The sequence below is a fragment of the Camelus bactrianus genome, chromosome 2 (assembly GCF_048773025.1).
Source record: "Camelus bactrianus isolate YW-2024 breed Bactrian camel chromosome 2, ASM4877302v1, whole genome shotgun sequence".
NCBI classification, from domain to species: Eukaryota; Metazoa; Chordata; class Mammalia; order Artiodactyla; family Camelidae; genus Camelus; species Camelus bactrianus.
In genome coordinates, this window is record NC_133540.1 from 91,703,909 (window position 1) to 91,729,189 (window position 25,281).

At 38.1% G+C, this 25,281-nt stretch overlaps 1 long non-coding RNA gene and 1 other non-coding gene across 3 annotated transcripts in view; one reads left to right on the plus strand and one right to left on the minus strand.

The window, feature by feature from the left end:
• The window catches only part of LOC141573894 (uncharacterized), a 121,457-nt gene that overhangs the window by 19,932 nt on the left and 76,244 nt on the right, over positions 1 to 25,281 (minus strand). The gene's annotated exons all lie outside the window — the stretch shown is intronic.
• On the plus strand, positions 20,060 to 20,166 carry LOC123615494 (U6 spliceosomal RNA). Its single transcript, XR_006723085.1, has one exon. It is a non-coding gene; the product is annotated as a U6 spliceosomal RNA (small nuclear RNA).

Genomic DNA, 25,281 nt, shown 5'->3' on the forward strand with positions numbered 1-25,281 from the left:
TTTTAATTATGGAGGATTGAGCCTTTCAAAATATAATTAATTACAAAAGCTACTTAATATTCAGAGGTGTCACACAAGCATATAACTGGCATTCTCTGCCGGTGGTTTAATTAGACAAGAAGATGCAAAAAGCTGTCACTTGAGGGCGGGTGGCTGCAGGGGAGGGAAGCCCTGGTAAGCACTACCAGTTGGCCATCTGTACCAGACACAAAAGCACGACTCTTCAGCTGGCCTCCCTGAGAGAAAGCTCCCCATTTTTACCGTCTCATCTATTGGCAATTCCTTTCTGCAGTATATAGCTGGAAGGAAGAAGATATTCATGAACTATCATTCCAAGTTTGATGTTTCATGGATGTGGAAGGTTGGGGAAAAACAAAGAACCACGTGGTGCCTCAGTTTCTCCATCTGAAAAATACAATTCATAAATGTCATCCATCCATCTGCCTCCCAGAGCAACAGCTGCTGAACATTTTTTTTTTACAAATGGCCAGAAACATGCCAAATAACAAAACTGGCCCCATGTTACACATTTTGATATAAATATGCTGGCAAGAAATAGAAAAGCTTCTTCATTTTACTCACAATCAACTGCTGCTTATTTTTGAGTTGGTTTTTCCACTTGGGGCTTTTCTGTGCCGTTCCTCCTCCCCCACTTTTTAAAATCATGTTTGACCATCTGCTCTCTGGATAATTCTCTTTTCTTTAGTATCTTCATTAGACAGTAAGTAATAATAATGCCGAGAATCCTGACTACAGTCGATTCTGTATTCACATTTAGTCTTTACAACTCAGTGAGATAGGTATTATTGTCATCATTATTTCTATATTACAGATGAATAAAGTGAAGTTTAGAGAGCTTAGGTGACTTGATCAACACCTCAAAATTAAGTGGAAAAATTAAGGTTAAAACTCAGGTCAATTTGACCCCAAATCCCATAGGACTAGTTTTTTCTCTTCTGCCATAGAGAAGGGGGAAAAATACGTAAGCACACACACAAAAATGGTCAGGATTTCTGCTGATCATCAATCATTATAAAATATGGAATAATAGAAATTAATTGATAAAATTAAATGCATTCTAAATAAAATGTGGGGTCTTGTATAGGTTCCTGGAACAGAAAAAAGACATTAGTGGAAAAGTTGATGAAATCTGAACAAAACATGAGTTGGTTTAAAAAAAAAAAATCATTGGGTGCCCCCGGTCTCCGCTCATCTTTCACTTCTGCCAGGAGACGAGTGATTTCTCTCCAGAATCCTGGATATTCGTGACGTTTCCAAGATTTACGTCAATCACATTTATACACGTTCCTTTTTCAAATTAAAAAGCAGTGTTTCTAAACCCACTGGAAAAAAAGAGATAGAATGTCTTTCCAGATTTGAACATTTTATTGTAATGGTGATCATGTTTATTATAAAAACTTAAATATTATAAAATGGTGGTAAGTGAAAAAAAAAAAGGCACTTCAGAGGAACTCTTGACATCTGTATCCAAAAGTGTAAATACTACTGCCATGACTAAGGTTAGAAGTTGATCACTATTTATAAGCAATTTAAATAACTTTTGAGTATTAGTTTTGAATATTTATTTCATTTACCATTTAACCCTATAAAGCTTTTCTGGAGAGTGTTGTTGAAAAAAAATCATTCGTTTTGTATACTCATGGTTTTCTTTACCTAAATAGCACAACTGCAAGTTGATTAAGTGACATAAAACCAGTTGGTACATCAAAAGCGTTTTCATCTTTGGGAAATGAAATTAAAATATTAATATTGATACTGTTTTAATTTATCAAAGTATAGGATCTCTAAATTTCCTTCTTTAAACAAGTTTTTTTAATTACATAGGTCAGTCTGCTTTGAGTAAAATTAGATATGCCAATAATTTTTAGTATGTCAATTAATTTCCAATAAAAGCATAATTGTAACAATATAGGTTCAACACTGCATAACTGTTCTAATAAATAAAACGACAAAGAGGCACGGGGCAGACCACGTAAAGATGAAGGCAGGGAGTAGAGTAATCCTGCAAGAGCCAAGGAACACAAGGAGCCATCAGAATCTGGAAGAGGCAAAGCAGCTATTGATGAGAAAGACCAGAATCTACCAGAAAAGTATCTTCTACAGCCAAAGATACGAGACCAGTAGACAGGGCAGAGTCAAGTCCCGTGCCCCCGGGTGGGCGACCCACAGAGAGAGAAGAATTACAGCTGCAGCGGTTCTCCCCTAGGAGCAAGCGGTCTGAGTGGCACACCAGGCTCCCCAGCCCAGGGGCCCAGCGCGGGAAGGTGAGCTCCCAGAGCGTTTGGCCTTGGAGGCCAGCGGGGCTCACTGTCAGGAGTCCCAGCGGGCTGTGGGAAGTAGAGACTCCACTCTTAAAGGGCACACACAAAATCTCACATAGCCCAGAACCCAGGGCAGAAACAGTAGTTTGAAAGGTGCCTAGGTGAGACCAACCTGCTGATCTTGGAGAGTGCCCTGGAGAGGTGCAGGAGGCATCCGCAGCCTGCCCCGGGGACACAGACAGCAGCAGCGGCCGTTTTGGAGACTCGCTCATTCTACCATGTGGACACTGGCAGGTGCCATTTTGGAACCCTCCCTCTAATTTATTGGCCCCAGGACCCAGCACCCTTTCACTTAACAGCCTGCAGGTGCCAGTACTGGGAAACCTCAGGCCAAGCAACTCGCTGGGCAGGGACACAGCCCCACCCACAGGCAGGCAAGCTACCTTGAGAACCCCTGGGCCCACCAGAGGGCCCAGGACCCAGCCCCTCACACAGGCACTAGACCTGGAACCCCCAGAGCCTTGCAGCCAGAGACCCTGGGACCCAGCTCCACCTATCAGCCCCAGGAAGCCCTAGGCCCTGGCCCTACCCACCAATAAGGACTAGCCTCAGGACCAACCTCACACACCAGTGGGCAGTCACCAGCCCCAGGACTCAGTGGGTCCCAGAATTGCCACCCGCAGGCCAGCTTCAGCTCTGGGAGACATTGGGCTCCTCAGCCAGGAGCCTTGGGATCTAGCCCCACCCACAAGCAGGCTGATACCAGGTTCAGGACTCTCAGGGCCCTTCAGTCACAGACCCTGGGACCTGGCTCCACCCACCAGGGAGCCAGGACTAGCCCTGGGACCCTCTGGATTCCAGCCCCACCCACCAGCAGGCCAACACCAGTTCTGAGACACCTTGGACTCCTTTGCCAGCTGCTTCAGGATCTAGCCCCACTCACCAGCGGGCAAGTGCCTGGAACCTGCAGCCAGCCTTGTCAGGAAATAGCCCCATCCACTGAGATCCCACCACTAGATCTGAGAACCTTGGCCCTGCAACTACCCACCCCGGAACCCAGTTCTGCCCACTAGTGAGCCAGCACTAGCCCTGGGACCCCCAGGATTCCACAGCCAGCCACCTCATGACCCAGCCCCATCAGCCAGCAGCTGGCAGCTTCTGCACAAGGCAGGGCCTGACAAACCAGAACAGGAGCCAGCCACGCCTACAAGATCACCCATGGTAGTCAGCCCACCACAACAGAAGCACCCACTCAGCCCACATAGTGGAACCCTTAAGCATATAGCTCTGGTGAATAGAAAGGAGTGCACTGCTGGGGTGCATAGGACATTTCCGACAAAAGGCCACTTCTCCAAGGTTGGGAAACATAGCCAACCTATCAGATACATAGAAACAAAAACAGCAAATTAGGCAAAACAAGGCAACAGAGGAACTTATTCCAAATGAAGGAACAAGATAAAACCCCAGAAGAAGAACAAAGTGGAGACAGTCAATCTACCCAAGAAGAAGTTCAAGGTAAGGATGGTAAAAATGATCAAAGAACTCTGGAGAAGAATGGATGAACAAAATGAGAAGTTAGAAGTTTTTAACAAAGAGTTAGAAAATATAAAGGACAATCAAACGGCGATGAGGACTACAATAACTAAACTGAAAAATACACTAGAAGGAATCAACAGTAGAATAAATGATACAGAAGAACAGATCAGAGAGCTGGAAGACAGTCGTAGAAATCACTGAAGCTGAACAGAAAAAAGAAAAAAGAACAAAAAGAAATGAGAACAGTTTAAGAAACCTCTGGGACAACATCAAGCATACTAACATTTACATTATAGGGGTCCCAGAAGGAGAAGAGAGAGAGAGAGAAGCAGAGGACATATTTGAAGACATGATAGCTGAAGACTTCCCTAATCTAGGAAAGGAAACAGACATCCAGGTCCAGGAAAACAGAAAGTCCCAAACAGGATCAACTCAAAGAGGACCACATCAAGACACATTATAATTAAAATGACAAAATTAAAGATAAAGAGAGAATATTAAAAGTAGCAAGGGAAAAGCAACAAGTTACATACAAAGGAACTCCCCTAAGGTTCTCAGCTGACTTTTCAGCAGAAACTCTGCAGGCCAGAAGGACTGGCATGTTAACTTGAAGTGATGAAAAGGAAAATCTATGACCAAGAATACTCTACCTGGCAAGGCTTTCACTCAGATTTGATAGGAGTTCAGAAGTCTGCCAGACAACTTCAGCACCACCAAATCAGCTTTACAAGAAATGTTAAAGGGACTTGCTAAGTGAGAAAGAAAGACCGCAACTAGAAACATGAAAATCATGAAAGGAAAAAGCTCATCAGTAAAGGCAAATATGCAGGAAAGTAGTCAATCTACCACATACAAAGCTAGTAGGAAAGTTAAAAGAAAAGTCATCTATATCTGTAATAAGTAGTTAAGGGATACACAAAATAGAAAGATATAAAACATGATGTCAAAATAGTAATCATGGGAGAAGAATAGTTAAAATTCAGACCTGTTAAAATGCGTTTGAAATTAAGAGATTATCAACTTAAAATAATCATAAATATGATCATATATATATAATTGCTATATATATGTATATATACCTCATGGTAACCACAAACCAAAAATCTATACTAGATACACACACGAAAAAGAGAAAGGAATCCAAACATAGCACTAAAGATAGTTATCAAATTACAATGGAAGAGAAGAAAGGGACAAAAAAAAGTACAAAACCCCAAAACAAATAACAAAAATGGCAACAATTACATATCTATCAATAATTACTTTAAATTTAAAAATAATCACTTTAAGTGGACTAAATGCTCCAATCAAAAGACACACCATACACTTGGTGTCGGGCTCATTTCTACAAACGCTGGCTCCGATTTTTTCCCTTGTCTTTACTTACAAAGCAGAAACAATGCTAAAGGTATGTAATCCTGCTCACCGTGAGGGACTGGTTAGAGGCCTAGCCCTTGGAAATCTGACTCCGTCTCAAGTAATGGTAAGTCTCTTTTGCACTTTGAACACCAAAAGGCTTCAGGTTTTAGATGGAAGAAGATCCCAAGTGGAAAGACAACTTAATTAGCCTATGATCCTCCTACCCACCGATGATTAGCCAAAGCCAGACCACACCTCCAAGGGAGCGCCAGATGCAGCCAGGTGTGGCCTAATTTTACCCCTAAGAGCTCCAAACCCAGGGACTGCCGGAGAGCAGGCCTGGCCTACCTCAGGAGTGATATGTGCTTAAAACCTGGTATCAAGAGACATCTTTGGGAACCAAGAGAACCCCTGCAGCCATTCAGGAGAGCTGCTGGCAGCGCTTGGAGTTAGCTGTTGCTAGAGTGAGGATGCCTTTTACAGAGCTACTTTCTTTTTTTTTTTTTTTAACATTTTTTATTGATTTATAATCATTTTACAATGTTGTGTCAAATTCCAGTGTAGAGCACAATTTTTCAGTTATACATGAACATATATATATTCATTGTCACATTTTTTTCTCTGTGAGCTACCATAAGATCTTGTGTATACTTTCCTGTGCTATACAGTATAATCTTGTTTATCTATTCTACAATTTTGAAATCCCAGTCTATCCCTTCCCACCCTCCACCCCCTTGGCTACTTTCAATTCCTTGAGTTGTCAAGTTTATAGCCAATGGACTATAAACATTTAGGGGGAAGATCTAAAATTGTAATTTACTACTTACTGGTGAACAACTGATCTGATGGATTAGATCACTGAATTCTCTGACTTCTTGGTTTTAACAGCATCTGGACCAGGGGATCTAGACCCTAGGGATCCAGAGACAAGGTAGGAGGCAGGGGCCGGGGCGCGTCTGTAAACTCCCTGATGTGAAATTCAGTGTGTATGTGTATTTCTCTGGGTACAGGGCCCCTGCTTCTTGTTCTCAAGAGTCCCTATCTCAGAAGAAGTTAAATACCACTATATATGAGCCACATGTGTTTATGGAACCAAAGAGTATCTGAATCGACAAGCATGTTTTTCAGATGCTCTTATGACTGAATTGTGCCCCTCCAAATATTCACATGTTGAAGTCTTAACCCCCCAGTATCTCAGAATGTGACTACATATTAAGAAAGAATTTTTACAGAGATAATTAAGTTAAAGTGAGGTCATTAGGTTGGGTCCTAATCCAAAATGACTAGCATCCTCATAAGAAGAGGAAATTTGGACGGGGACACCAAGAGAGGGAAGATTATGTGAAGACACGTGGCGAAGAGAGGGAACCAACTCCACCGACACCTCAATCTCAGACTTCTAGCCTCCAGAATTGTGAGCAAACAAATCTGTTGTTTAAACCACCCCGTCTGTGTATACGTTATGGCAGCCCTAGGGAACTAATACAGATGCTTCATGTACTCATTTCCGAATGCACATTCCTGTGGTCAGGAAAAACCAAAAAGACTACATGCAGGTAGAACGTCTACAGTGCTCACACTTCTTTTTCATATAGAAGGTCATACATATTGAAAAATTAAATACGTTCACCTGCTTAAATAATGCATTCCTACAAAAAGCGAAGAACATAAAAATTATTTTTGCTCATCTCCTTTAAGAACCACTGAAGAAACAGAATTGCAAATTGTGAACCACAATCTTGTACCCCACACTCCTTTCTTTATCTCTCTTTTCATGGGTCTACTCTGAGCTCTGCGGAAGAACACACTGTGTTTAAAATGTTATTTACTTTTTAAACAAAGCAATATATGGTTATTATAAATAAGATTTTAAATATAGGTAAGCAAAAGAAGAAAAATAGAACTTCCCACAACCCAGATGTAACCATTGCTAATAATATTTCTTACTATATTCTTATTGCAGCTAGATCTCATCATCATATTGTTCACTAAACTATGAAATCATGTTATCTCCAAATAAAACAAGCTCATTATACAGAGTATGAAATGTAAAGAAGTCAGAATTATTTTGAAACATTATTAATGAATGGCCATCAATGAAGAATGTGAGCAATAATTAATTATTTACAGGGATTATAGCTATATATTTTTATTCTTATTTTTTATTGAAGTATAGTCGATTTACAATGTTAGTTTCAGGTGTACAGCAAAGCGATTTAGTTATACATACACATACTTATATACATTTTCAGTTTCTTTTCCATTATGGCTCATTACAAGAAATTGAAATTGAATCCCTGTGCTATACAGTAATTCCTTGTTGTTTATCTAGTTTATATTTAGTAATTTGTGTCTGTTAATGCTGAACTCCTAATCTATCCCTTCCCCACCATAGGGATTATATCTTATCAAATAAAAGTTACATTAAATCACATCTAAATTGAGATACATTATTATTTACATTCATGATAAAAATAACAAAGTCACACTAGGTCTTATATAGCTATTATTTAAATAACTAATCTCACACATGCATAAAGCATTACTGATCAAGGAAAATACTGAGACATTTCAAGATAAAATCAAGCAGCACCATCATTTTACTAATGTGGACACATATGAAAACGTATAGGCGTGAAGGTATGTTCACAGAGGAAATAATTAAACAGTATGTAAGAAGCGGAGAAAACAAAATAACTTTTAAAAAGAAATGGAAGAAATTATTTAATATGATTAAAAGGGAATTAAATCAGAAAAAAACAGGTAAATTAGAGCAAGAGAAATGAATAACTAACAAAACATTCCAAATATTAACAATAACTGAAATATTAGAAACAATTTCCTAAGGGAAACTATGAAAGAGCTACCACACAAAAATGGGAATCTTATAGAATTATAGTCTACAAATGCTATTTTCTGAAATAATTCTAATTTTTCAGACATTTTGAATTATTCCCTCATACAACTGTGCTTCTAAAAGCCTAGTATAGCACCCTAGCTTGAAACTATGTAAATCTCATCTATTTGGTGAGCAAATTTTTATTGAAACATACATTTTAAATTACCCTGTAAGTTTTTTCTTTTGTATAGTTTTTTCAGACTTTTATTTTGAATAATCTCACATCTATAGAAAAGTTGCAAGTGTAGTAAAAGACTTTTTTCTGAACCATTTAGAAATTGCCAAAATGATGCCCATCACCCTGAATACATTAGTGTGTATTTCCTACAAACAAGAAAATTAGCCTAAATAACCCCAAAACATCTATCAAAACCAGGAAATTAACATTTATACATCACTACCATCTAATCCACAGACCTTTTTTCCTAGAACAAATGAGCATCAAAAGCAACTAGCAAAATATATTATGGCATACGTATACAGCGTACTACTGTATATAACAAAGAATAACATACACATAGCAATGCAAAAAGAGGTCTAAGATTTCATGTTAACTGACAGACGCCAGATGCAGAACGTCACATTCAGTATTATCCTGTGTCGGAGGGAGGGCAGGGAGGGTATTTTAAGGGTTATTCTATATTTTTGTGTATTCATAGAAACTTTCTGAAATGATACATAAGAAATTTGTTAAGAGTAGTTAACTTTGGAAGTGGGGTTGCAGTCTGGGAAGGCCTTCTATATGCTTTTTTTACCAAAAGCATGTATAACTTCCATAAGTAACAAATCTACATCTAGTTAATCTTTTTAACTTCCCAAAGGGAGGGCACATTCCTTGGATAGCATTTGATCCGTGATTTGTAAATACTTCCCACGTGCCCTATTCTAGACCTTGGTTGCCAAGCTTGCATTTGCCCCTAGCTTCATCCCTAATTATGTCATTACCTGGGCAGGGCCTTCTAGAACTATGAGTTTTATGAAACTGAAGATTCTTATGGTAAAAATATTCCATATGATCTACACAGGCAACATTGTACATGTGGGAAAACTCTAGGGAATGATGGGGCTGGGAGAGTTTTAGATAACTGGCTTTCATTTAACTCTAAATTCAAGAAAATCCTTTTTGCAGTTCATCTATCTCTATAATCCACAGGGAAACTTCTTATAAATCAATAAAAGCTAGTCTGTGATTTAAACGTTTTATAATAAATATATATCTGCATATTTCACATGCAATTTTTAAAATACTAAATAAAAGAAGAGTCTGATAAAATAAAAGTAATTGTGTTTGGCCCATTCTAAGATGGATAAGCCCATTTGACCAGTATCTTGCCTTATATGAGAGAGCAAAGATGGAGAAGGAGGGAGGAGAGAGAGAAGGAAGGAAGGAAGAAGGGGATCCCAGAGGGAGGGAAAGAAAGAAAGAGGGGGGAGGTAGGGGGGAAGCAGGGAAAGGAAGAGAAGGGAAGGCAGACTCCTCTGGTGGGCACTGGCCTAGTGAGATGACTCAGATCTGCAGCCTTGTGGGGTCTGAGCCTCTTGTTACGACGCCGTCCTCAGATCATGGCTGCTATACTTGTCCATATACCTTTGAAACTGGAATGGGAGCATCAAAAGGTGTCCCAATGGAACACTTTCTCGCCCCCACTGTGTAACAGCAGCCCTATTACCTGCTGATGATCAGATGTCAGGGGGTGACACCTTTCCTTGCCTGCTAGTCACCATGACTTGAAAAGAAGGTTAACAAATTGTTCTACAAGATAGCCAAACGTTTTCTGAAGCTACCATAACCGAAACGAGGGCTGAATTTACTGCCTCACTATGAACAGCTAGGCAGTCATATAACGAGAAATCAACAGTAAACTTTAGAAAGAGATCCTAATTTTTGAAATATTTAATATAGGATAAAGAAGGCATTTTAAATCAGTGAAGAAAAGATATAATATGTGTTGGGCTAACAGCTGATCATTTGGGGGAAAAAACAATTTCATTCAGGGCTGCTAGTCAACAAAAACTACCAATCTGACCATACCCAGTTTTCATGGCTGGTATTCATTCTGATTGGTCAGCACCCAGGGCATACTGATGCATAAATATTATGAACATCATCCCTGACTTCATCCCTCCATGATAATGAAAGAAATTCTTAATGGAATTAAAGTATAAAATTTTAAAGTCAAACTCTGAAAGCATGGAAATATATCCTTGAATATTTACATAATATTGGATGAAAGACTAAGCATGGCCTCAAGAGCAGATACCATTTTTTAAAGGATTGAAATTTTGATGAAATAAAAATTGTAAACTCTTTAGGAAATAAAATGTTATACTAACTACTATATACAAAATAGATAAACAACAAGTTTATACTATATAGCACAGGGAACTATATTTAATATCTTGCAGTAACCTATAATGAAAAAGACTATGAAAACAAATATATGAGTGAAATATTATGCTATTCACCAGAAATTGACACATTGTAAACTGACTGTAGTTCAATAAAATGTGAAATGCGAAAAGGCATACAGCAATTTGAAAAAAATATTTCTGGCATGTTTAAGAGATAAGTGATTCTACTCTTAATACATAAAAAGCTACTAAGTCAACTTTTAAAGAAGTCTAACAACCCAATAGAAAAAATAAGCTGAAAGTATGATTTCATTAGGAAAATAAATATAAATAGACAATAACATACAAACAAATGTTCAACCTCTCTAGTACTCAAGGAAAGTCAAATTAAGACAATTAAGTACTATTTTTAACTACCAGGTTAGCAAGGCTTTTTAAAATATGGGAGGACCCAATGTTGGTGAGGATTTAGAGAACTGGGAACTCATTCACAGCTGGCAAGAGATTTAAAGTGTCCTAATCTTTCTAGAAGCTTTAAAAATCTTCTAATAGTCTATCATTTTAGGCACAAAAAAATCCACTTCTAGGAATGTATTAAAGGGTATTGTTTATTGTAGGAAGTGTATATCAGAGTATTTATATCAACATTGGTAAATAAAAAAATAAATAAAAAGTATAACAAACTAGAATTCTAATAAAAGGAGACAGGTTAAACAAATATATATTTACTTATATAAATATATTTTAAAATATTAATTTTCCCCATTTTTATGCAATAGATATGTAATAATTAGATATATTGTTTAATTTTTGGATAAAAATGAATACTCTTTATTGAGTTGATTTTCTAGTGGTAAAACTTCTTTCCAAATAAGATATGCAGACAGAAAAAAATCTAATTAATCGAGGTTTATACTTCAGCAAGATTCCTATAAATTAAGATTTTACTATAATTAAAAATATAATCAATAATAAGCCATTAATATCTGTCAAGGAAGATCAAATCCAGAAATTACAACTGCAGTAAGACTTCACGGCTCAGAGGTTTGGTAATGTGCAGACCTTCACTTCCAGCAAGACTCCATGTATCCACCCGTAGTTGGCAATTTAAGGAAGAGGCCACAGCCACATCTGTACAGTAACACAAACTTTACTTTCCAAGTGGATCCTGTTTAACAAGTCAAACAAGTAACTTTTCAGGAGTGCAACCTCATTTTTAGGGTCCAACAATGAGACTGCACTCCTGCAAGATTTTGGAGGTGGAAGGGAGGGTGCAGACATTTTTTCTTCTTCTGACAACACTAGCATATGTGAGTTTCCCAGACGTGTCTTTAAAACAGGTCTCTTTATTTCCTTGTCATTTCAGCCACCAGAGATGGGGGAAGCTGTGAGGCCACCAGCCACATTCCCTGCAGGGTCCTGATTCCTGGTGGCAGCAACTCTTCACTTCTTTGTAGCAGTGAGCCTGAAGCTAGTGGCAGTCTCCAGGATTTTCACTCTTCCAGCCTTTCTCATGGTTTTGTAAACACCTCAATCCCTGTATTAAATCTCTTCATGTTTAAAATACCTACAGTGGTTTTGTTTTCCTGACTGAATTCTGCTTACACAGCCTGAGAGAATAATGTCATTTCTTTGCACTAGAGGTAACTATCACTGAGGTCTTGAAAAGAAACCAAGTGGATGATGTGATCCAGAATTTTAATTAAGATGCCTTTAGAGATTCCTTCTTAGGAGGCTTCATCAAAAGTCTTTAATTGATTCAGAAAGGACTTGGGGCAAAGGATGAGAGGAAATCACTTATAGAGAAGGGAAATGGGCACAGAAACATAAACAGAATAGACTTTTCTCAGACATCCCAACCCTGGAAATAGAATGGTTGTTCCATTGGAACAGACCACTGCAGGTTCCACCTAGAGAAGAGCAACATGAAGTCAACGTCAATATTTGATTACAGCATTCTAGGTGAATTATCTGTGCAGGGAAATGCCCCTAAAATACTAGTTTCCTTCTGATCTCATTCCTAAATCTCATGTTTTCTCTCTTTCATGGCTCTTTTCCAAAGGATTTTCACTTGCCCCAAATCCAAAACCAAATCAGTCCAAAACCCTCTTCCTCCTTGTGCTCATTTTCCATCCACTCATCTTAATTTCTTAGCTCTTAATTCAAATGTTCTAAGTGTTATAATATGTATGGCAGAATCACTTTGCTGTACACCTGAAACTAATATTGTAAATCAACTACACTTCAATTAAAAAAAATTTTTTTAATAAATGTTCTAAATTTTATAGGGGCTGGACATACCAAAAAACCCATCCAGCATTCTGAAGGACAAATATATGCCTTATACACAAATGTTCTAATAAACTAAAATGGCAATTTTTTTCCAGTTTTATTGAGATATAATTCACATGTAATATTGTCTAAGTTTAAGGTGGATATGTGATGATCTGATATATGTATACACTTGAAAAGATTATTACAGTAAGGTTAGTGAATACATCCATCTTCACAGTTACCTTTATGTATGTGTGGTGAGATCATTTAAGATCTCCTCTCTTAGCAACTTTAAAGGAAACAATACAGTATTGTTAACTGTAGAAACCATTCTACACATTAGATCCCCAGAAAATATTCATCTTATAACTTGAAGTTTATACCCTTTGAACAATGTCTCACCATTTCTCCAACCTCCAAGCCCCTGACAATCAGCAATCTACTGTTTCTATGTTTTGCTTTTTTAGATTCCACATATAAGTGAGATCATATAGTGTTTGTCTTTCTCTGCCTGATTATTTCACTTAGCATAATGCACTCAAGATTTCATGTTGTCACAAATGACAGGATTTCCTTCTTCTTATGGCTGAATAATATTATATATATAGACAACATTTTCTTTATCCATTCATCCATCAATGGATGCTTAGGTTGTTTCCATATCTTGGCTATTATGTATAATGCTGCAATGAACAGGAGGGTGCAAATCTCTTCAAGATAGTGATTTTATTTCCTTTGGCTATATACACAGAAATTAGAGTGCTGATCATATGATAGTTCTATTTTTAATTTTTTGAAGAATCTCCATACTGTCTTCCATAGTGGCTACACCAATTTACATTCCCCCCAAGAGTGTACAAGAGTTCCCTCTTCTCCATATCCTCACCATTTGTCATCTCTTGTCTTTTTTGATAATAGCCAGAATGGCAATGTTTTCAATTGCAAGTATTTTGATGAAAATCTAAAATGTATAAAACCCTCCCTTAATGCTTAAGGGATAAATCTGAAACAACAGCATGTAGTTGAAAAAGCATCATAGCTTATTCTCAGAAGATCCGAATTTGAGTCTGAAAGCTGCCACCTGTGTGACCTTAGTTAGGTTATCCAAGTTCTCAGAATCCCCTTTCCTCCCATGTAAAATACAGGCAGTAGTAATCAAGAAGCCAAACATACCCTATAGGGCAGTGGTTCTCGAAGTATGGCCCTGAGCCAGCAGCAGCAGCAGCAGCACACGGGAACTTGTTCAGAAGGCAGATCTGGAGGCCCCACCACAGATCTACTGAATCAGAAACTCTACAAGTGGGGTCCAGCAATCTGCGTTTTAACAAACGTTCTAAGTGATTCTTTTATTATTACTATTATTGAAGTATAGTTGATTTACAATACTGTGTTAGTTTCAGGTGACAGCAAAGTGATTCAGTTACACATATAAAGATTCTGATGTGCTGCCATAGGGATTTTGTGTTGACTTAATGTAATGTTACACATAATGTGATGAATTGTGTTTAAGAAAAAAGAAAAGCTATGCAAATTTGAGCTAGTAGCATTATGAACATCAATTATGGTGCTATTTACTTCAGTACTGCTCTCAAAGTTTACTGTAGCTCTTGTGGTTGTTTCCTCCTAAACTAAATGGCTCAGATCATTGTACTGAAGAATGAGGGAGAAGTCAAAAGAAATTATTCCACTCTCCAGAGTTCGTCTGTCTCCTCCCTCTGCTGTCAGCTATCATTTCTCCTGCGGTCAGTGAGTCCTGCTGCGATCATCTGCCGTGTTATACACACAGTTGTTCTGAGCAGCTGCCTGTGGCAGTTCTGTCTCTCCTGCGGAATGAAGTCTTCAGCAGTTTGCACCTTCAAGCCTCTCTCATTGCCTTTTTCCAATTTATGTTCTGAGTGGTTGAAGCTGCCATCAGTCTGACCTCTGGATAAGAGGTGATATTTTAGGATAATAAACGCAGAGACATATCTCTTACAGAGAGATAGTTGTAAATCTATAGCACCAATGCACTACCTGCTACCTAGTAGGTGCACAATAGAATTTTTAGTTGACAAGGACAAAGAAAACAAACTGGGGTTACCAGGTGGGACAGGGTAGAGGGAGGGATAGATTAGGAGTTTGGGATTAACAGATTCACATTACTATATATAAAATAGATAAACAAAGGACCTACTGTGTAGCACAAGGAACTTAATTCAATTTCTTGTAATGAGCTATAATGGAAAAGAAACTAAATATACATATATATATCTATGTATGTATGTATATGTATAACTGAATCACTTTGCTGTATACCTGAAACTAACATTGTAAATTGACTACATTTTAATAAAAAAAAGAAATATTAAAAAGAAGAAATTTTAGTTGAATAAATGAACGTGTGTATGCAGATTCACAGAAGTGTGAGTACACAGACAATACATAGTTTCACTCTGACACCTCTAACTCCTGTAGGTTACCAGGAGACCAGGAAGTGTGGTTTAATAAATTCAAGCCCATAACCACTTCTGGAAAAACAACGCCAAGAACAGAGTTAATGGGAAGCCATTGGTATTATCTTCACAGGGGAAGGCTACCACTTTATGTATGTGCAGTAGAAGAGGAGAAAGCACTCTAAAGTATTGACAGCACTAAATAGATGAAGGTGCTATTGTTATTATTACGGTTCTGTCCCTGCCGTGTACAGCAGGCTCACTTAGAGTGTATGGAGACTGTTCGCCCCACCCTCCGATGCTCTTTGACCCTGATGACAGGGTCCCTTTAAGATGAGGGACGGCTCCTTAATGGCTTGACTCCAAGGAAGTCCTGTGCTGCCCTTTGAAAAAGGTGGCACTGCACCTCACACCCTGTCATCACAACCCACTCCCAAGAGAAACACTGGCTACCTGCCTCTGAGCTTGGCCTAACTCCTGTCCCACCATCTGCTCAGTTTCCACAGCGTCAGCCAAGCTTTTCAGACTGCAGACTGCCTCTTCTTGCTCTGTTGGCCACAGCACCAAACTTCATTCCCTGTTCTCCAGTAAAGGATCCGAACTTCATTCATGCTCCTGACCTTGGTTTCCCTGTGATGACTCTCCCCTGGTGAACCAGCACTTCCAGCCCCGCACCCACCATGGTCACTGAGCACTCATCAGCCCACCTTCCTCCAGTCTATAAACCGATCAGCCAGATGGGTCCATGTCCCTAGAGCAGGGCCATGCCTAACCCCACCCCCTAGTCTGGAACAGCCCATCACTGATTCTTCTACTTACTTTTAACTCTGTTGCATAGTGCTCAGTAGACAGTGGCTGCTCAATTAATGTCGCTCTTCAAAAGTTTAAAATGCTGATTCTCAACTAAAATCACACATCAGCTCGAGGAATGCAAGTCAACCCTGTCCTGAAATAGTGATGCAGTCAGCAGAAATTTCCACAACATCAATCAAAAGGGTTCCCAGCAAGTACTCAGTGAACCAAGTAAAGTGACCTTCAGACCCCCTCCCACTTCTGCCCCACTCCATATTCTTGTTAGCTGCTGTGGATGGATGGCTTCCTGAAAAGATGATCCATCACTGTTCAGATGAGCGAAGCCTCTGCCACAGCTTGCAGGTTATTCCAGCATTTTGTAAAAAAGGAGACAAAATAGAAAGTCTGAAAAAAATGCCAACTTATGGGAAAAAAAGGAAAACCTCAAAACAGCATGGTATTGCCAGGCACCAACGAAATTAACATAGACAGAAGATGGATGGATTTATTTTTTAAAATACATATGCAGTGTACGAAGCCCCTATTTCAAACACATGGAAGGCCAATGATACGGTTTTCAGTCCCATACTGGAAATTGTTCATGACCAGGAGAGTTACTGGGATGATGATTTAGTGCCAACAAGGATCAGCTACCATTGAAAATGAGCTCTTACTCATGCCAGGCACTGTGTTAGCTGCTTTACATATGTTCTCTCTTTCGGCCCTTATTACTATAAAAGGTGAAAATCTCTTTTGCCAATGCAGACTTGCCCATGCTCACAGAGCTGATAAGTGATGATGCCAAATTCAAAACAAAGGCAACCCAGCTCCAAAGCCCATACTCTTACCACTCCACATGCAATTCTTCTCCCTACATCCCCAATTTTCAGAAAGGTAGAATCGGGTTTAGATGATCACGGCTGCAAAAGTGAGAGGATGCATTTCAAAACATGTATGTGCTTGGAAGTTGTGTGGGAATGGGAGAAGGACAGCCTTACCCTCTACATGATATGATAGTCAAAGTTATAGACTATAAAATACTCCTGAAAGACACAGAGATGGGCTTGAATACGTGGAGAGACATTGTATTTCTGAATAGGAAAATTTAGCATCATGAAAATGCCAGTTCTCCCTAAGTGACTTTAACATAATCTCAATAAAAATATATATTGTTCTTTCCCCAGAGCTAGATAAGTTGATTATTTATTTTATTTGAAAGAACAAACAAGCAAGAACATCCAAGGAAACACTAAAAACAAAACAAAACAGTGGAGCAGATAGGACAGCCTTAGTAGATATTAAAACATAAAGACTTCAGTGTAGGCACATGAGTTGATAGAGCAGCAGGAAAAGAAATGAAAATCCAAAAACACACCAAACAGAACATGGAAGTTTAGGATGTTACAAAAGCAGAATCTCAAATCAGTGCAGAAAAAAATGAACTGTCTGATGGAAAGCTGTTAAGTTATACAGAAAAATAAATAAAACTGTTTCTCACACTATATGCAAGAATAGAAATTAAATGGATCTAAATGTTTAATACATACATACACACACACATACACACGTATTAGGAGAAAACATGGGTCATTCTTTTATAACCTGGAGATGGGGAAAATTTTCTTCAATATAAAAATCCAGAAGCAATAAAGGAAAAGGGATAAACGTAACCACATAAAAATAGCAACTTTTGTATTAAAAAAAATAACATATGCAAAATCAAAAGACAAACACAAACTGAGGGAGGGAGGTTTGCAATATATCACTCATAAAGTATTAACATCTCTAATATAGAATGAGGTCTTAATGATTCTAGAGGCTGGAAATACCTATAGAAAATGAGTTAATGATATAATTCACAGAAAAAGAAAAGCAAATGCCTCTTAAATATATGGACAAAATTCCAAATATTTAACAATATGCTCTACAATGAGGTTATGGGAAAACATGCTCTCCCATACCTTGCTGTAGGAAATAACAATAGAGCAATACCCAGGGAGGGGAATTGGGGCAATATCTGGATAGATTACATACACACTTACCCAATGACCCAGCAATCTTACATCTAGGAATCCTACCAAAAATACACTAGCAAAAACGTAAAATGATGTAGGCATGACACCATTTACTGCAGCCTTTTTTTGTAATAGTGAAAGACTAGAAACAACCTAAATGCCCAACTATAGGGAACTGCTTGAATAAACTACAGTACATTCACAAAATGGAGTACAATGCTGCTGTAAAAAGAAAGGAGAAAGCTCTCAATATTGTTATAAAGCACTGGTTCTCAGCTAGGGATGATTTTGCCTCCCAAAGGATATCTGGCAACGTCTGGAGACATTTTTGATTGTCTAATGGCAGACAGAAGTGCTACTGGCATCTAATGAGTAGAGGCAAGGGATGCTACTAAACATCCTATAGTGCACAGGACAGTCTCCCAAAACAAAAACTGTCTGGTCCATAGGGCTGCTGTGGGTAATCCCTGTTATATTCTCTTAGATACATTGTTAAGTGAAAAAAACGATGAAGAACATATATTGCTGAGACCACTCCTGTATTAGAACCTGACAAGATTGAAAAATTGTGCTGAACACTGGAATTTGACACAACATTGTAAAATGATTATAAATCAATAAAAAATGTTAAAAAAAAAAAAAGGTTGAATAAAAGACTGTAAACCTGAGTGGGCTCTCCCTCGGAGACATTTCCATACAATATGTTGATAGACAGGATAATTATTAATGACTGAATGGATTCTAGTAATGTGCCAGGATCTTTTGACTTTCATGATCATTTTACTGTGAGGGATCTGTGCTCAAAGACTAGGGAGTACACTGCAATATTGTGATATAATGAGAAATACACATTTGGTCTTCATCACCAGTTCCTGGCACAGAGCTCCTGAAACCCTTGTAACTTCCTGAATGACAGTGTGAAAAGAGTGTATTTTGTTATTCATAATAAACCCCCTTCAACCACACCTACAGTAATGAGGAACTAATGATGTAACTTGGAGGGTAGGAGCTGGTAGGAACCAACCACCTGATTGGAGGGTTGAAACTTTCAGCTCCAACCCCCAAACTCCAAAGGGAGAGGGGCAGGGGATTGAGTTCAATCATGAATGGTCAAGGATTTAATCAATCACACCTATGTGACAGTACCTCCATAAAAACCCTGAATAATGTGGTTGGAGAGCTCCCAGGTAGGTGAGCACATAGACATGCCGGGAAGGTGGCATGCCCAAGGAGTGCATGGGAGCTCTGGGCCCTTCCCCAAACCTTGCCCTATGCGTCTCTTCCATTTGGCTGTTCCTGGGTTGTACCTTTATAATAAACTGGTGATCTAGAAAGTAGTGTTTCCCTGAATTCTGTGAGCCACTCTAGGTTCAAGAATGAACCCAAGTAGAGGATCATGGGACCCCCAATTTAAAGCCAGTTGGCCAGAAGTACAAGTGACAACCTGGGACTTAAAACTGCCATGTGAAACGAGAGCAGTCTTGTGAGGCTGAACCTTGGAGTGGTATGAGTACAGGAACCAGTGTTTCTTCATTTACAGTGTAATCAAATCATTGATGAGGAAACATTCTTCTTTATGGAAGAGTCCCAGCTAGGAAATGTAGAAATAATGATAAAATTACAAAATCCCCATTCTGTAATCCCTAATAAAACAATGGAAATAGGTGATGATCATCAATGACTATTAAAATCCTTGGGTGAAAGATAAATGAGAAACTATAGCGTGGACGAATCAGGTAGACAATACTTGGACCCACTAATTAAAAACCAATTGTTTTGTTCTTTTTGAGATGACCCAGTAAAAAATATACAATATCAACTGTGAAATATTTTAAATATTAAACATGAATGCTAGATCAATTATTCCCAACTAGGGAAGTTTTGCCCCTAGGAGACATTAGCCAATGGTTAGAGACATATTTGGTTTTCACATGGTGGGGAAAGGGAGGGTGGGGTCTGGTGCTATTGGCATATAGTAGGTAGAGACCAGGGATGCTGCTAAATATCCTGCAATACTCAGGACAGTTCCGCAAGTCAAATAATTATCCAGTCCAAATTGTTAATAGTGCTGAGATTAGGAAGCTCAGTTCTAGGTATATGTCAAGAAATACAGGACCTGTGCTTGCTCCAGCAGCATATATACTAAAATTGGAATGATACAGAAAAGATTAGCATGGTCCCTGCACAAGGATGATATGCAGATTTATGAAGTGTTCCTTCTGTATTTTTAGACAGTCTCTTCAGCAGATGGTGTTGGGAGAACTGGACAGCTGCATATAAATCAATGAAGTTAGAACACTCCCTCACATCATACACAAAAATAAACTCAAAATGGCTTAAAGACTTAAACATAAGACGAGACACTATAAACCTCCTAGAAGAAAACATAGGCAAAATATTATCTGACATAAATCTCAGCAATGTTCTACGGCAGTCTACCCAGGCAATAGAAATAAAAGCAAAAATAAACAAATGGGACTGAATTAAACTTAAAACCATAAGCAAAACAAAAAGACAACCTACAGAATGGGAGAAAAAGTTTGCAAAAGATGAGACTGACAAGGGCTTAATTTCCAGAATATATAAACAGCTCACACAACTTAATAATAAAAAAACCAAACAACCCAATCCAAAAATGGGCAGAAGAACTAAACAAACACTTTTCCAATGAAGACATACAAATGGCCAATAGGCACATGAAAAAATGCTCAAATTGCTAATTATCAGAGAAATGCAAATCAAAACTACAAAGAGGTGTCACCTCACAACAGTCAGAATGGTCATCATTCAAAAGTCCACAAATGATAAGTGCTGGAGAGGCTGTGAAGAAAAAGGAACCCTCTTACACTGTTGATGGGAATGTAGTTTGGTGCAGCCATTATGGAAAATAGTATGAAGAGTCCTCAAAAAACTGAAAATAGACTTACCATATGATCCAGCAATCCCACTCCCAGGCATATATCCAGAGGGAACCATAATTCGAGAAGATACATGCACCCCAATGTTCATAGCAGCATTAGTTAAAATAGCCAAGACATTGAAAGAACCTAAATGTCCATCCACAGATGACTGGGTAAAGAAGCTGTGGTATATTTATACAATGGAATACTATTCAGCCACAAAAAATAATAAAATGATGCCATTTGCAGCAACATGGATGGACCTGGAGACTGTCATTCTAAGTGAAATAAGCCAGAAAGAGAAAGAAAAATACCATATGATACCACTTATATGTGAAGTCTAAAAAAAAAAAAAGACAAACTTATTTACAAACCAGAAACAGACTCACAAACATAGAAAACAAACTTATGGTTACAAGGGGGAGGTGGGTAGGAAGGGATAAATTGGGAGTTCAAGATTTGCAGATACTAACTACTATATATAAAATAGATAAGCAACAAGTTTACACTGTATAGCATAGAGAACTATATTCAATATTTTGTAGTAACTTGCGGTGAAAAAGAATATGAGGACGAATATATGTATGTTCACATATGACTGAAGCATTACGCTGTACACCAGAAATTGACACAACATTGTAAACTGACTATACTTTAATAAAAATATATATATACAACAAAAAAGAAGGAAATACAGGACCCAAGGTGCATATCAACGAAATGTAATCTATGAACCTTGTTTGAATCCAATATCAAACAAAACAACTATAAATAGATATTTATGATTCAAAGAAATGTGAATACTGACTTCATATTGTGGAACTATTTATTTTTAGGTGTATTAATTGCATTATGCTAATAGAAGAATCCTTACCTGTTGTTAGAAATATACAGTGAAGTATTTACAGATGAAATGACATATCTGGGGTTTACTTCAATGCACTGGGATGGAAGTGGAGGAGAGGGGTAGAGATAGTTGGTCATCATTCATAATCACTGAAGCTGGGTGATAGGTACAGCTTCTTCTTTTGTGCATGATTGAAAATAGATAATAAAAATACAATTAAATAAATAGATTAAATATTTTAATACATCTTTAAATTATGGGCTTCTCATATGTACCTGAGACTTAGCTTTGGAAACAGTTACCTGAGAACTGAGATGTTGTTGCCTCCAAAAGCAATGACTCCACAAATCTTAATCTCAAGGTCCTAATTTCTTGTACTCTGGTGAAACTGTCTCAAACTTTTCTACCAAAGCACCCTTTAAAGCACATGTTATGGTATCTATGCTTTATTTTAATATTCTTTAGTATAGACAGTGTATGTCAGAAGCAATTACACTCTTGGGGCAGGATGTTGCCCTAATCAGAAATCTACATTCTGGGGATAATTAGCTAAGTGTTATTAGAAAAGTCATACACTAGAGGCAATGACTAAAAGGTCTTTAGTCATTATTTTCTCCCTTCAATGCAAGAGCATTCCTAATCAGCACAATGTTAGAACTGGGTTTTCATTGGTGGAATTAGTGGCTTGTTAATTGATAAAAATGAGGCTTTCATTTGGGAAATTAGTGGCAGTAGGGAAATGTGAACTGACTATAACATTTTATAGACACTCCCCATACTTTCAAAAACATGAGGTAAAACTCTAGTGAGCCCTGGAATCTTTATCCTTAGGAATGGAGCCCTAGGTGATATCCCTAAATGATGCTTGCAGAAGTGGTTTATGATTGTTTTGTGCCTGCTTGCAGAAATGTCTATATGAGTAGCAGAATTTGGTCTGAGACTTGCTTTCCTAATAACCTGATACAAGGTTATGAGAGATTAATTAACCCTCATTACTGTCAACCATTAAAACTCCCAAGATGTACCAACAAGAACCTAATAGCTGTGCACACCAAACTGGCTTGGTCAGTCCTCAGTAGCAGAAAAAAAAGTAAACGTATCATCTGCAGTAGATGAATCCTGGCCCACCATAAAAGCAAACTTATCTTGAAATCATTTGTTTCATCTATAAACTTCATGTAAATTTAGCATATTACCCCCATATGATAGACTGTTGGATTGGCAACCCCCAGTGAATCATACCTTCAGTATTCAAGCCTTTCCACATTGAGTCTAGGCTGGGCCGTGTGGCTTAATTTGGTCAATGAACATTAGCAAGTATGATGCAAGCAGAAGAAGCTCAATAAGTGATTTCACAATAGGGTTTGCCCTCTTGAAATGGTCTCTCTTGATGCCCTGATCCACCGTGTAAAAAAGTCCAGCTACCCTAGTTGAGAGACCTTGTAGAGAGAGAGAGAGAAATGCCTAGCTAGCAGTCAGCTCTTGCAGCCTTTCCAGCTCAGGCACCAAACATGTGTGTAAAGAAGCCATCTTAAATACTCCAGCTCAGCAGTCACCATGTGGAGCAGAAGAACCACCCTACTGAGACCAACTTAAATTGCAGAACTTTAAGAAATAATAGCTTGATTTCTGGGGACCTGCACCAAAAGTGTCTGTGGTTTTATTTATTTCTTGGAACAACATTAAATGTCTTCCCCATACTCCAACACCAGCCATCAACAGCATCATAGATCCATATTCTGATACTGTGGAGAACTCAAGAAGCTGAAGAAAAGTTAAGAGGAAATGTTGAGCATAGGGTGCAAATTGTCTCCCTAGGTATAAGGAAGACTCTAAGAATTCAGAGAGAGTGGATATGAGTTGGGCCACACCAGGAAAACTTTGCCACATGCTCTAGAGATATTTTTTACTACTTCCTGGACAACTGCATTTCTCCTGTCTTATTTTAACATCAGGCAACTTGGGTCTCTTGAAAGTGAGGCTGGAGGCCAAGTAAGAATATGTGGAAAAGTGGTCAAGAAGAGGTCAATATGCTAGTATTAGGATGAATCATCATATAAAAGAAATAACTATCTTGGTAAATACTGTATCTGCATTAAAGTTTGCATTCCCCCAAAGCACAGCTCTGCCTGACAACCGAAGCATTACTCCAAGCACCCTGGATACAGAACCTACCACTGTATGAGCAATTCTATACCTACTTAAGTCTACCATTATAAAGCCCCCCTCCCTGCTATTATATTTTTATAAAACCTTGTTCAGGATTGATCAAGGAGTGACTTAGGAATTGAAGAGACAATCTGTAAGTTGAAGATATCAGTACCAATACTGAGATGGGCTGGAGAAGATAAAGCTTCAGCTACTCCTCAGTGTTCTCCCTAGCAGGTATTTCTTGTGGGAAAAACTGTTGCAGTAAGATATTTTCATACTTAAAAAATAAAATCTATTTAAAAGCAAAATACTCTGTAATTCTGTTGGAAAATTCATGAACAGTTCATTGACATTTTCATCTGTCACAAGAAATATCAGCCAAATTTTATGTTAAGTTACTTATTTCTCTTATATGTTTTTGAAAGTAGATTTTTTTTTATGGTGTGGTCCAAATCAGTAGTTTTCCAGATAAACAGGTTATCTAGAGTATGCTCTCTATCTTTTTGTATGTTAATAAATTTTTTACTCACCTGAGGGACAATAAGATGGGGCAAGTATACAGGACTAGAAAAATAGACGGAATCTGACCCAGGAAAGGGCAAGCACGTCTAGGGATGGTCATCAGTGTTTTCAAAAGTTCTATGTATTAAGTGAGATAACAAAATACAACCTCCCTAACCTCCAGGAATGGTGAGTAGGGCAAATGATCTCCTTATAGGCATGCACACTCACAGAGCAAAGCCGACAAATTAACTTTGCATTTGTTTCAATCTGTATCCCTCCAGAATAATCTATTCTAAGTCTTACTGGGGAAACTGAGGCAACTGAACAGACTTCTATCATTATTTCAGTATTCTGATTTTCCTTTAGGAAACTCTTGTCACCACTTATTCTCAAAGTATTGTGTATCTATTAAAGAATATATTTCTTAATAGCAACAGACAACAAATGATGGTAAAACCATTAAGATGTAATAAAACAAATAATATCCACAGTCTTCATATCACTGAAATTGTATGCCAATAAAAATACATCACATGAAAAACGTATGTACCAGAAAAAGTAATAGAAACAGAGGTACAGACCAACTAATATTTTATTAGCAGACGAAATCTTTGCTGCCGGTAAAAGATACTGATAACAGGAAAAATCATGCAAAGAACATATTCTGATAACTATTATGCCTAGAAAAGGAATTTAAACAACTATGAAACTCGAGAAGTAACATGTTCTTTTACCTTGAGACATCTGAAGGATGTTCATGCTCTAATCAACGGATAGACAGTACTGCTAACACACAAGAATCAGAACATACAAAAATACAGTAATGTCCTGTTCTTTTCCAATACTGGGTCTGTGGGAGATAAATTAATCTAACTATGGTCAAAGAAAAAAGATAGCAATCTAGCTGGAAGTACACACCAAGCCCTTGTGTATTCCCA